Here is a 10,293-nt window from a genome sequence, read left to right as displayed (position 1 = left end):
ATGCCTTGTCTAGCAGGCATATCTCTTGGTGTAAATAATGTGTTGATGCCTCGTCAGTCAGGGGTATCTCTGGGTGTGAAGACTGTATCAATGCCTTGTCTAGCAGGCATATCTCTTGGTGTAAATAATGTGTTGATGCCTCGTCAGTCAGGTGTATCTCTGGGTGTGAAGACTGTATCAATGCCTTGTCTAGCAGGCATATCTCTTGGTGTAAATAATGTGTTGATGCCTCGTCCAGCAGGAGTATCTCTGGGTGTGAAGACTGTATCAATGCCTTGTCTAGCAGGCATATCTGGGAGTAAAGAATGCATCAATGCCTCACTTACCAGCATCTCTCTTGGTATTGATGCCTTGTCCAAGCGTATCTGTTGGTGTAAAGAATGTAACAATTCCTTGTCCATCAAGTGTGTCTCTGGGTGTAAAGAGTTTATTGATGCCTTGTCTAGCAGGCTTATCTCTTAGTGTAAAGAATGTATCAATGCCTCATCCATAAGGAGCCTCTCAGGGTGCAAAGAATGCATTGATGCCTCGTATATCAGGCATATCTCTGGGTGTAAAGAATGTATTGATGCCTTGTCTAGAAGTGTATCTCTTGTTGTAAAGAATGTATCATTGCCTCCTCTGACAGGCGTATCTCTGGGTGTAAAGAATGCATCGATGCCTCATCCAGCAGGAGTGTGTCTGAGTGTAGAGAATGTACCAATGCCTTCACTAACAGCATATCTTTTGGTGTAAACAATGTATCGTTCCCTCATATAACAGGCAAATCTCTCAGTGTAAAGAATGTGTTGATGCCTCGTCCAGAAGGAGTATCTCTGCATTTAAAGAATGTATCGATGCCTTGTCTAGCAGCGTATCTCTTGGTGTAAAGAATGTATCATTGCCTCCTCTGACAGGCGTATCTCTGGGTGTAAAGAATGCATTGATGCCTCATCCAGCAGGAGTGTCTCTGAGTGTAAAGAATGTATCAAAGCCTTCACTAACAGCATATCTTTTGGTGTAAACAATGTATAGTTCCCGCCTATAACAGGCAAATCTCTCAGTGTAAAGAATGTCTTGATGCCTCGTCCAGCAGAAGTATCTCTGAGTGTGAAGAACGTATCAATGCCTTCTCTAGCAGCACAATATTGGGTGTAAAGAATGTCTTGATGCCTCGTCCAGCAGGAATATCTCTGAGTGTAAAGAATGTATCAATCCCTTCTCTAGCAGCACAATATTGGGTGTAAAGAATGTGTTGATGCCTCGTCCAGCAGGAATATCTCTGAGTGTAAAGAACGTATCAGTGCCTTCTCTAGCAGCATATCATTGGGTGTAAAGAATGTGTTGATGCCTCGTCCAGCAGGAATATCTCTGAGTGTAAAGAATGTATCAATGCCTTCTCTAGCAGCATATCATTGGGTGTAAAGAATGTGTTGATGCCTCGTCTGGCACGTGTATCTCTGGGTATAAAGAATAGGTGTATCTCTGGTTGTAAAGAATGTATCGATGCCTTGTCCAGGAGGAGTATCTCTGGGTGTAAAGAATGTGTCAATGCCTCGTCTATCAGGCATATCTCTGGGTGTAAAGAATGTATCAATGCCTTGTCTACCAGCATATCTCTAAGTGTAAAATATGTATTGATGCCTCGTCAGTCAGGGCTATCTCTGGGTGGAAGGACTGTATTGATGCCTTGTCTATCAGGCATATCTCTGGGTGCAGTGCTTAATTTGTGCTTTTTGTTTCCAGTGCTGAGCACCGGCACTTATTTATGAGGGCCAGGGCTTATTCTTCTGCCTCAAGCATTTGCTGCGAGCAAAAGACACATATGGTAAAGATGGAGGGTGGGAAAAATGAAAAAGCGTCACAAAGGGAGAAAGAAGAAAGCTGCAAGAGTGAGCTTAAGGGGCAGGGAGTGGCTTTAAATTGATTGAAGAGGCCCGAGGTGGCTTCAGGATTACACAGTATTCCGTGTTCCTAAATTTAATTGCAGCATTCCCGTGTTTAAGAGGAGAGCTTTGAGCACCGGCACGTTTTTATTTACAAATTAAGCACTGTCTGGGTGTAAAGAATGTCTAGCAGGCATATTTCTAAGAGTAAAGAATGCATGAATGCCTTACTTAACAGCGTCTCTTTTGGTATAAAGGAGGTATTGATGCCTTGTCTAACAAGAGTATCTGTTGATGTAAAGAATGTATCAATGCCTCGTCCAGCAGGTGTAAGATTGTATCCATGTCTTGTCTATCAGATATCTCTGGGTGTAAAGAATGCGTTGATGCCTCTTTTACTGATCGATCTACCACTGAGCTACATCCCCTTCTTAATCACAGTGCTGCGCCGGAAAGGGATAACCCGACCCGCCCACATCTTCCGCTCACAGTACATTGTGAGTATTGTAACTAAGCATAGGCTCTCGCAGGAGGCCCTCACATTTCTACCTCACATTAACCCCTTTTCACTGAGACACGAGAGCAAATGGTATAACGCATTGGAAGGCGCCTAGAAGACATGCAGCTCCCACACTCTCCTCCACTGGCAGCGCAGATGGGCAGTGGTAGGAAAGAGAGGACGTAGGCACCGGGTTTGGGGCGACTGTGAGACGGGCTTTCAGAGAAGCCATGGTTCGTGGGTGTCCCTGATAAAGTGGTTTGGTGATAGCTCGGGTCTCCAGAGAGAACAGCGCACACTGCAGATCAGTCACCCGTGTGGACTCTTACACGCAGCACTTTCACGTGATACAAGGGAGGATGTTCCTACTCATGAAGCCCGGATAGCTCAGTCGGTAGAGCATCAGACTTTTAATCTGAGGGTCTAGGGTTCAAGTCCCTATTCGGGCGGATATCTTTTCTTTAATTGTATTTTTTTTTCCCTATTCGGGCGGATCTGTTTTCTTTAATTGTATTTTTTTGTTAATTGTCTACAACAATTTTAAGAGGAGAGCTTTGAGCACCGGCACGTTTTTATTTACAAATTAAGCAATGTCTGGGTGTAAAGTATGTCTAGCAGGCATATTTCTAAGAGTAAAGAATGCAGCGTCTCTTTTGGTATAAAAAAGGTATTGATGCCTTGTCTAACAAGAGTATCTGTTGATGTAAAGAATGTATCAATGCCTCGTCCAGCAGGTGTAAGATTGTATCCATGTCTTGTGTATCAGATATCTCTGGGTGTAAAGAATGCGTTGATGCCTCTTCCAGAAGGTGTATCTTTGAATGTGAAGAATGGATCGATGCCTTGTCTATCAGGTGTATGTTGGGGTGTAAATAAACAACTGATGCCTTGTCTAACAGGTGTATGTTTGGGTGTAAATAAACAACTGATGCCTTGTCTATCGGGTGTATCTTTGGATAAAATAATCCCTTGATGCCTTGTGTGCCCCTTGCTCCTCTAGATGTGAATAATGTACTTCAACAGCTGCTGCACTTCAGGGTTGAACCGTGGAGTGGCGCCCTGTCCACCCTTGTAAGTAATGTATTGATGCCCTGAATAGACTAAATGATGTGTTGATACCTGATCAATCGAATCAAATAGTTGTTGCAACAAAATCAATACTGTCGAATACCTTTTATTTCTCGCTAAATCTACTCCTAACATGTGAAAAAACATGTCTGTCGTGGGTGACAGATCGACAACGAGATATACTTATAAAGTCACTAAAACTTTAAAAACGGAAGATAATCTCTGGCGCTCCCATCTCCGTAGCGCCTGCTCCGTTTTTAACATACGTGTAGTATGTAGACTGCAAGTGACAACAAAGCACAGCATAGATGTGAATGAATCGTTTTTCGAGAAAAATAAAACAGACATGTATTTTAATAAACAGAGTACACGTGAAAAAATTCAGAAAAGCTGTCTGTGTTACTTAAAAGAAAATACTGGAGATGCCGGGGATTGAACCCGGGGCCTCATACATGCGAAGCATGCGCTCTACCACTGAGCTACATCCCCAGATGAGGATTCATTGCTCCATAATTCATAGAATATGACACGACTGAGCAGCCTGGTACAGCCCCGGCTGTATTCTGTACGAGGAGTGTTCTGCAGTGACACAAATGGACTTGTGGAAGGCTCTGAAATGTGGACAGGACGTTTGGTGCGAGGCAGCCGGAAAATCAGCCCTTTTCACACAGGTAGGCACGATCTGTTTGCTCTTTTCCCTTTCCTTTTTTTCAAGAGGGAGTGTTCCCAATCTAACGCAAGTAAATCCTGTGAATTGAATGTAATGTTTAATATTTTCCTGTTTCATTTGTGATCGTGTGCCAAGCTTAACTTTTCCACGTTATCCAACATCATGTCCTCGCAGCTTGAATGAAACTGTGTATTTGTGCCGTCGGTTCTATGCGTAGTCCTATTTTGTTCATTTTTTTTAATTGGTTCCTAACTTTTCTTGATTTGTAATAACAGTAGAAACAACATTACTGTGCATGTGGTATTGACGATATTGTGATCAAACAAGGCAGTGTCTACCTGTGGCCGGCGATCTTCAGTTCTACTCCTTCTCTATATATCAACCAGCCTCAGGGAACCTCTGTAGTATCAGTTAAGTTCTATAAAAAGTATTAATTATAATACGCATCTATCATACTTTATTTCAAGTAAAAAAAATAAAAAAAATATGAGTGGAGATGTAAAAAGTATTAATGATAATACGCATCTATCATACTATATATATTTCAAGTAAAAAAAATAAAAAAGTTCTGAGTGGAGATGCCGGGGATCGAACCCGGGGCCTCATACATGCAAAGCATGCGCTCTACCACTGAGCTACATCCCCTTCTTACACACACTGCTGCGCCGGAAGAGGATAACCCGACCCGCCCACAGCTTCCGCTCACAGTATATTGTGAGTATTGTAACTAAGCATAGGCGCTCGCAGGAGGCCCTCACATTTCTACCTTTTCACTGAGACACGAGAGCAGATGGTATAACGCATTGGAAGGCGCCTAGAAGACATGCAGCTCCCACACTCTCCTCCACTGGCAGCGCAGATGGGCAGTGGTAGGAAAGAGAGGACGTAGGCACCGGGTTTGGGGCGACTGTGAGACGGGCTTTCAGAGAAGCCATGGTTCGTGGGTGTCCCTGATAAAGTGGTTTGGGGATAGCTCGGGTCTCCAGAGAGAACAGCGCACCCTGCAGATCAGTCCCCCGTGTGGACTCTTACACGCAGCACTTTCACTTAGTACAAGGGAGGACGTCATTACTCATGAAGCCCGGATAGCTCAGTCGGTAGAGCATCAGACTTTTAATCTGAGGGTCTAGGGTTCAAGTCCCTATTCGGGCGGATATCTTTTCTTTAATTTTTTTTTTTTTTTTTTTTAATTGTCTACAACAATACACATTTAGCACTATTTACACAGGTCGGCGCAGCTCGAGGCTGCCTAAACAGGAATGGTTCGACCACTAGCCCGCACGTAGGAGAAGACGGCGGGGAGAGAAGCTGCAACATTGTGACTGACAGTAATTATTACCCCTGAACTCTTGGGAGTGTCTCCCAGCACACCACCATGCACCTACGGAAAACATAACTCTAAAACATGCTAGGCTTATGTGCAGATGTATTCCTTTTTGTGTTAGAAAATACAAATAGGACACTTGGTTGGAGAAGTAAGCTATACACGCTCAGAGAAGACGAGAGGAAAAAAAAGCACCTCCATTTAGTTATCTGGTAAAATAGGATCTCGTGTTAAAGAGATGTCCTTTGGGACCAGAGGCTGACAGGAGCCTTCCATCTTTTTCCCTGTGCTCCCCAAGACTGCAATAATCACTTAAAGGAGAGCAAACAACATACAATGTAGGATTAGCAGCAAGAAAACAAATGTAACTAAAAGCTCTTCTCTGAATACACAGCACCAGCTGATTGGAGAACGACCCTCAAAAAAGCCTACAACCAACCAATCAAAAACCAAGCTTCACATCAACACACAGAAGAAAGAGTTTGTACCAGAATAGATAGTTCAGGTCAACATATTCGATTCAAATCCTCTCTTTATCCAAAGTGTCTCTGTAATACGAGTATTTATTGAATTCCATTTTCAGCATGGTCCCCTTGGAGGTTGTGTTAAGAGCTGGTGGGAGAGGGTTCCAGAGCCTTGCTGCACTGCCTGAGAACCCCTGTTCTATGTAGTATTCTCTCCTGAAAGGCACATCTTTGTATGTCTTGTTGTTTAGAGCAGTGGTTCCCAGCCTTTTGACTTCTGTGGACCCCCACTTTATCATACTGGAACCCGGGGCCCCCCACTGAATCGTTATTGGAAACTGGGGACCCCCCAATGAGTCATTACTAAAAGCTGTGGAACTTATACATTAATATATATTTTTTTTTTAAGCAGTCACGGACCCCCTGCGGAGGCTTCGTGGACCCCAGGGGTCCCGGACCATAGGTTGGGAACCACTGGTTTACAGCATTTCATTTTCACTGCATTCTCCGTATTCCACGTATGTTTCAGGCCGCCACTGCTCAAAGCCTCCTGGGCCTTCAGCATTGGCCATAAGGAAACTTCAGCTTCAACCTGACTGACGTTCGCAAAATGTGCAGCGTATGCCAAGGCATATCACGCATCTCACAGTTTGCTTTACGGGTGGGAGAAGGATTTGCCCTGTTCTCCTTCGGGAGCTTTGGGTGGTTGGTGTGGATCAGCAGGGACAAGAAGAAGCAGATTGGCTGTGTGGATTGGAAGTGTTGGGTTGTGGGGAGTCTTCTGTGAGTGTGCAGGGGAGGGCTTCCTCTTTCTTGACTTTACCTGTGCACCCTGTGGGTCTTGATGCTTATTGTGACATTCAGGTGTTCTAAGAGCAGTGGCTTGGTGCAATGGTGTAACAAAACCCCCTGCAGCCCCTGCTTTGGGGTCGGGCCCTGAGATCCAGGGGTCCCCCTCAGCAGCATGCAGTCACACACCGCACACTGGCCGGCACTGTTTATGAGCTACAGGGCCCCTAGCCTAAGAGCTCCTGACTGCGTCTGGGGGTCGAGAGTATAATCAGCCACCCGGCCTCCCCTCTATAAGCTTTTCTTCCCGGATGCAGAACCTTTACATACCTGGCCAGGTGTGCCAGAGGCTAAATAATAAACAGGGGTAGACCCAAGGGGTCTTCCACCCAGAATATGATGCCTAGGGATCTTGGAATGGTTGATGTTAAGATTTCAGAACTCAGTTCTTTGGAATGGTCATCTTTTGTTCATTTTCAGGATACGGGGAAGGTCAAAAACAGCGTTTTTTTTCACTTGACTTTCACTGCATCAAAGGCGGTGGACAAGACTATTTCAGTTGCCGGCTATCAGGAGTAGGAGTCAATGAGGGCCAATAAATGCCATCTATCTGGTATAGTGCAAGAGTCTGCATGGATATTGGCTCTTCCTTCTGCACCTTGGCCGTCAGTCATGGTCCATGTTGGGCAGTCTGCAGCATTAGCTGCTTGTCAGAACTGGCCATTACTGATCGTATTTTCCACACTTTTGCTGGGGATGGACAATCCAAATTTGTTCTCTGAGCCTTGCTTTTGTCTTTGCCATGTCTTGATGACCTTGGTGTGCCAGCTACAGAGTCCAAGAAATCAGGGTACTTAAAATGAAGTTTGTATGGAAATGCCTCCTTGGCATGGTTACCCCTTACCTTTTTGCCTTTGCTGATGCTAAGTTTTGATTGAAAGTGTGCTGGGACCCTGCTAACCAGGCCCCAGCACCAGTGTTCTTTCCCTAAACTGTACCTTTGCTGCCACAATTGGCACAGCCCTGGCACTCAGATAAGTCCCTTGTAATTGGTACTCCTGGTACCAATGGCCCTTATACCAGGGAAGGTCTCTAAGGGCTACAGCATGCCTTATGCCACCCTGGGGACCCCTCACTCAGCACATGCACACTGCTTGCCAGCTTGTGTGTGCTGGTGTGGAGAAAATGTCTAAGTCGACATGGCACTACCCTCAGAGTACCATGCCAACCTTACACTGCCTGTGGCATAGGTAAGTCACCACTCTAGCAGGCCTTACAGCCCTAAGGCAGGGTGCACTATACCACAGGTGAGGGCATATGTGCATGAGCACTGTGCCCCTACAGTGTCTAAGCAAAACCTTAGACATTGTAAGGGCAGGGTAGCTATAAGAGTATATGGTCTGCGAGTTTGTCAAACACGAACTCCACAGTTCCATAATGGCTACACTGAAATCTGGGAAGTTTGGTATCATGGGACAAGATGGCCACAGCACACAGAATGTATTGTCCAACAGTATGGCAAGGATAAATATCCCTGATGGTGTGTTGTAGGTTGGAGGAAGTATGAGGTTGAAAAAAGTCTTAAGTCTTGTTTGTAGATGGTGTCTTTATTTGTAGGTGCTAGAGATCATTGTGCCATCATCGAGATACAGCCAACACGTGTTTCGTCACACAGGTGACTTCATCATGGCTGCAAAACAGTAATGAAAGCAAAAATTGGCATGTATACGTGTTTGGAATCAATTGTGGACTCATCGATGACCATGTAGAAAATATTCCAAATCCAGAAACCAGTTACCAGTGATAAGTGTAAGAGCTTGAGTAAGTTAGCATTGAATGAACATGGCAAGCAAAATAGGTGATTGGGACCCAAACTACAAAACATGAAAGACAAAGTGAGTCACCGTGACCATGTGAATCATAGTGAGAACCGAAATTTCAGAAAGCTTATATCCAGAGTATTTAGTAGATAGAAATAGCGTTGTCCAGGAATTAGTATACAGAGACCGTAAAGTTAGGTGTGATAAGTAGGAGAGTAGAGCAGGACTGAGAGAGACCAGGCAGATGGGTGAGTAAGAACACAAAAAGCGAGATACAGAACCACACATAGTAAAGTAGCGGACAAACAGAAAGGGGGGGGGGCCCTAGGGGGCCAAAGTTAGTAACTCATACCTGGGCCGTCCGGCCAGAATGGTAGGTAATGAAGGTACGTAGCAAAAGTGCCCTGTGATCAGCTAAGTGGGCTTTAGAAGGTGAACATGATCTGGGAAGAGAGAAAAAAGATATAGTTGGCTGTGAGTAGCCAATAGTAAAACAAGATTAGAGAGTAATCGTAGGAACATAAAAGAAAAGGCGGTCTGGAGGAGAAGTTATAAGAATAAATAGAATGATTGATGAGAGAAGTAGGTCACTGTGTACATACCTTCTTAGATTAGTAGACCTGTGAGTAGTATGGCTGCCCAAGCAGCAGCAGGTGAGCAAGGTATTGCACACTTATGGTAAGAAAGGTATAGAAGGCCCTGATAAGCCTGGAGTCAAAACCTACAAAAGTGTCAGACAAGAATGGGAAAAGGAAAGAAACATGAGTAGGTTTAAACTGGATAAAGGGAACAAAGGAATGTAGTTATGATTGGGCAAGACCCAAGCTATGGGGAGTGTGACTATAGTAATGTGATTAAAGGCCGGTAATGTGTCTAGTCCTGTAAGACGGCAAGGTGATCCTGGCGTGATGAGACATGGCCAAAATCTACAAGGACAAAGAGCCAGGCAAGTCAGGTAAAGCGTCACCAAATAATCGAAATGGTAACACTGGTGGATGTAAAACAAAACGCTAGCGTGGAAGCCAATGAAGGTAACAGAATTAAAAGCCAAATGCTAACGCGGTCGGAGTGCCAGTAAGAACAAACCCATGCGGTAAGAAATCATGTAGTAAGAACTGGCTGTGAGGCGAGGGGACTCCAACTGCTCAGAGGCATGTCTGGAGAGAAAAGTGGAGGCGTGCGGCAAGACTATAGAGCAGCACGTACCTCAAATGATAGAATTAACCAAGAGTAAACACAACGTGAACGCGAGCGTAAGCGAAGACTCAGCAAATAGTAATAGTTAACATATATACTAGCATGAACGGAATAACCGTGAAAGTAAACGGTAAAGAGTGAACTGCATGTAGGGAGTCGATGACATACCTGAAAAAGCAGAGTAGAGAAGCGCGGCACGCAGTCTTAGGAGCGTATGATGGTCCGCGAGGACCTGCGCTCGCGTAGTGAAATAGAAAGTGGGAGTGCGATGGAAATAAAAGAGGGACTAATAAAAAAATTGGTATAATGGGCAGTGCGGCGGCAATCATGAGTGTATAGAGGAGAAGTCAGTATACCAGGAATCAGACAAGATCAAAATCAGACGATGAGCCAGTAAGGAAGCGACCATCTTGTATTGATGCAGGGCACAGGGTAAGTGCCTAAACCACAGGCAATTAGAAAGAGCCGCAAGTAGAGGAAAAGAAAAGAAAAGAGAAGAAAAACAAAAGAAACACAAAGGGACCGCGGCCGGTTGGTGGACAGTGGAGAATGTATAGTGAGATGAAAACACGCCTTAGCTGAAAGTAGGCTAGAGAA

The 10,293-nt window shown here is 44.7% G+C and overlaps 1 long non-coding RNA gene and 4 other non-coding genes across 5 annotated transcripts in view; 3 read left to right on the top strand and 2 right to left on the bottom strand.

Annotated features, from left to right (window-relative positions):
- The first annotated feature begins 2,740 nt into the window (after window positions 1-2,740).
- Window positions 2,741-2,813, top strand: TRNAK-UUU (transfer RNA lysine (anticodon UUU)). Its single transcript has one exon. It is a non-coding gene; the product is annotated as a tRNA-Lys (tRNA).
- A 1,036-nt stretch (window positions 2,814-3,849) lies between these two features.
- Window positions 3,850-3,921, bottom strand: TRNAA-CGC (transfer RNA alanine (anticodon CGC)). The gene has a single exon. It is a non-coding gene; the product is annotated as a tRNA-Ala (tRNA).
- Window positions 3,922-3,963: 42 nt separating this feature from the next.
- LOC138276464 (uncharacterized) overlaps window positions 3,964-10,293 on the top strand; it is a 151,411-nt gene continuing 145,081 nt past the window's right edge. The window contains exon 1 of the long non-coding RNA XR_011200633.1: window positions 3,964-4,103. This is a non-coding gene — a long non-coding RNA (uncharacterized lncRNA). The remainder of the gene's footprint in view (window positions 4,104-10,293) is intronic.
- TRNAA-UGC (transfer RNA alanine (anticodon UGC)) lies at window positions 4,676-4,747 on the bottom strand. Its single transcript has one exon. It is a non-coding gene; the product is annotated as a tRNA-Ala (tRNA).
- On the top strand, window positions 5,182-5,254 carry TRNAK-UUU (transfer RNA lysine (anticodon UUU)). The gene has a single exon. It is a non-coding gene; the product is annotated as a tRNA-Lys (tRNA).

The sequence above is a fragment of the Pleurodeles waltl genome, unplaced genomic scaffold (genome assembly GCF_031143425.1).
Source record: "Pleurodeles waltl isolate 20211129_DDA unplaced genomic scaffold, aPleWal1.hap1.20221129 scaffold_39, whole genome shotgun sequence".
In the NCBI taxonomy this organism is placed as follows: domain Eukaryota; kingdom Metazoa; phylum Chordata; class Amphibia; order Caudata; family Salamandridae; genus Pleurodeles; species Pleurodeles waltl.
The sequence above is the reverse complement of the archived record's forward strand: the minus strand, read 5'-3'. Positions and strand labels throughout refer to the sequence as shown.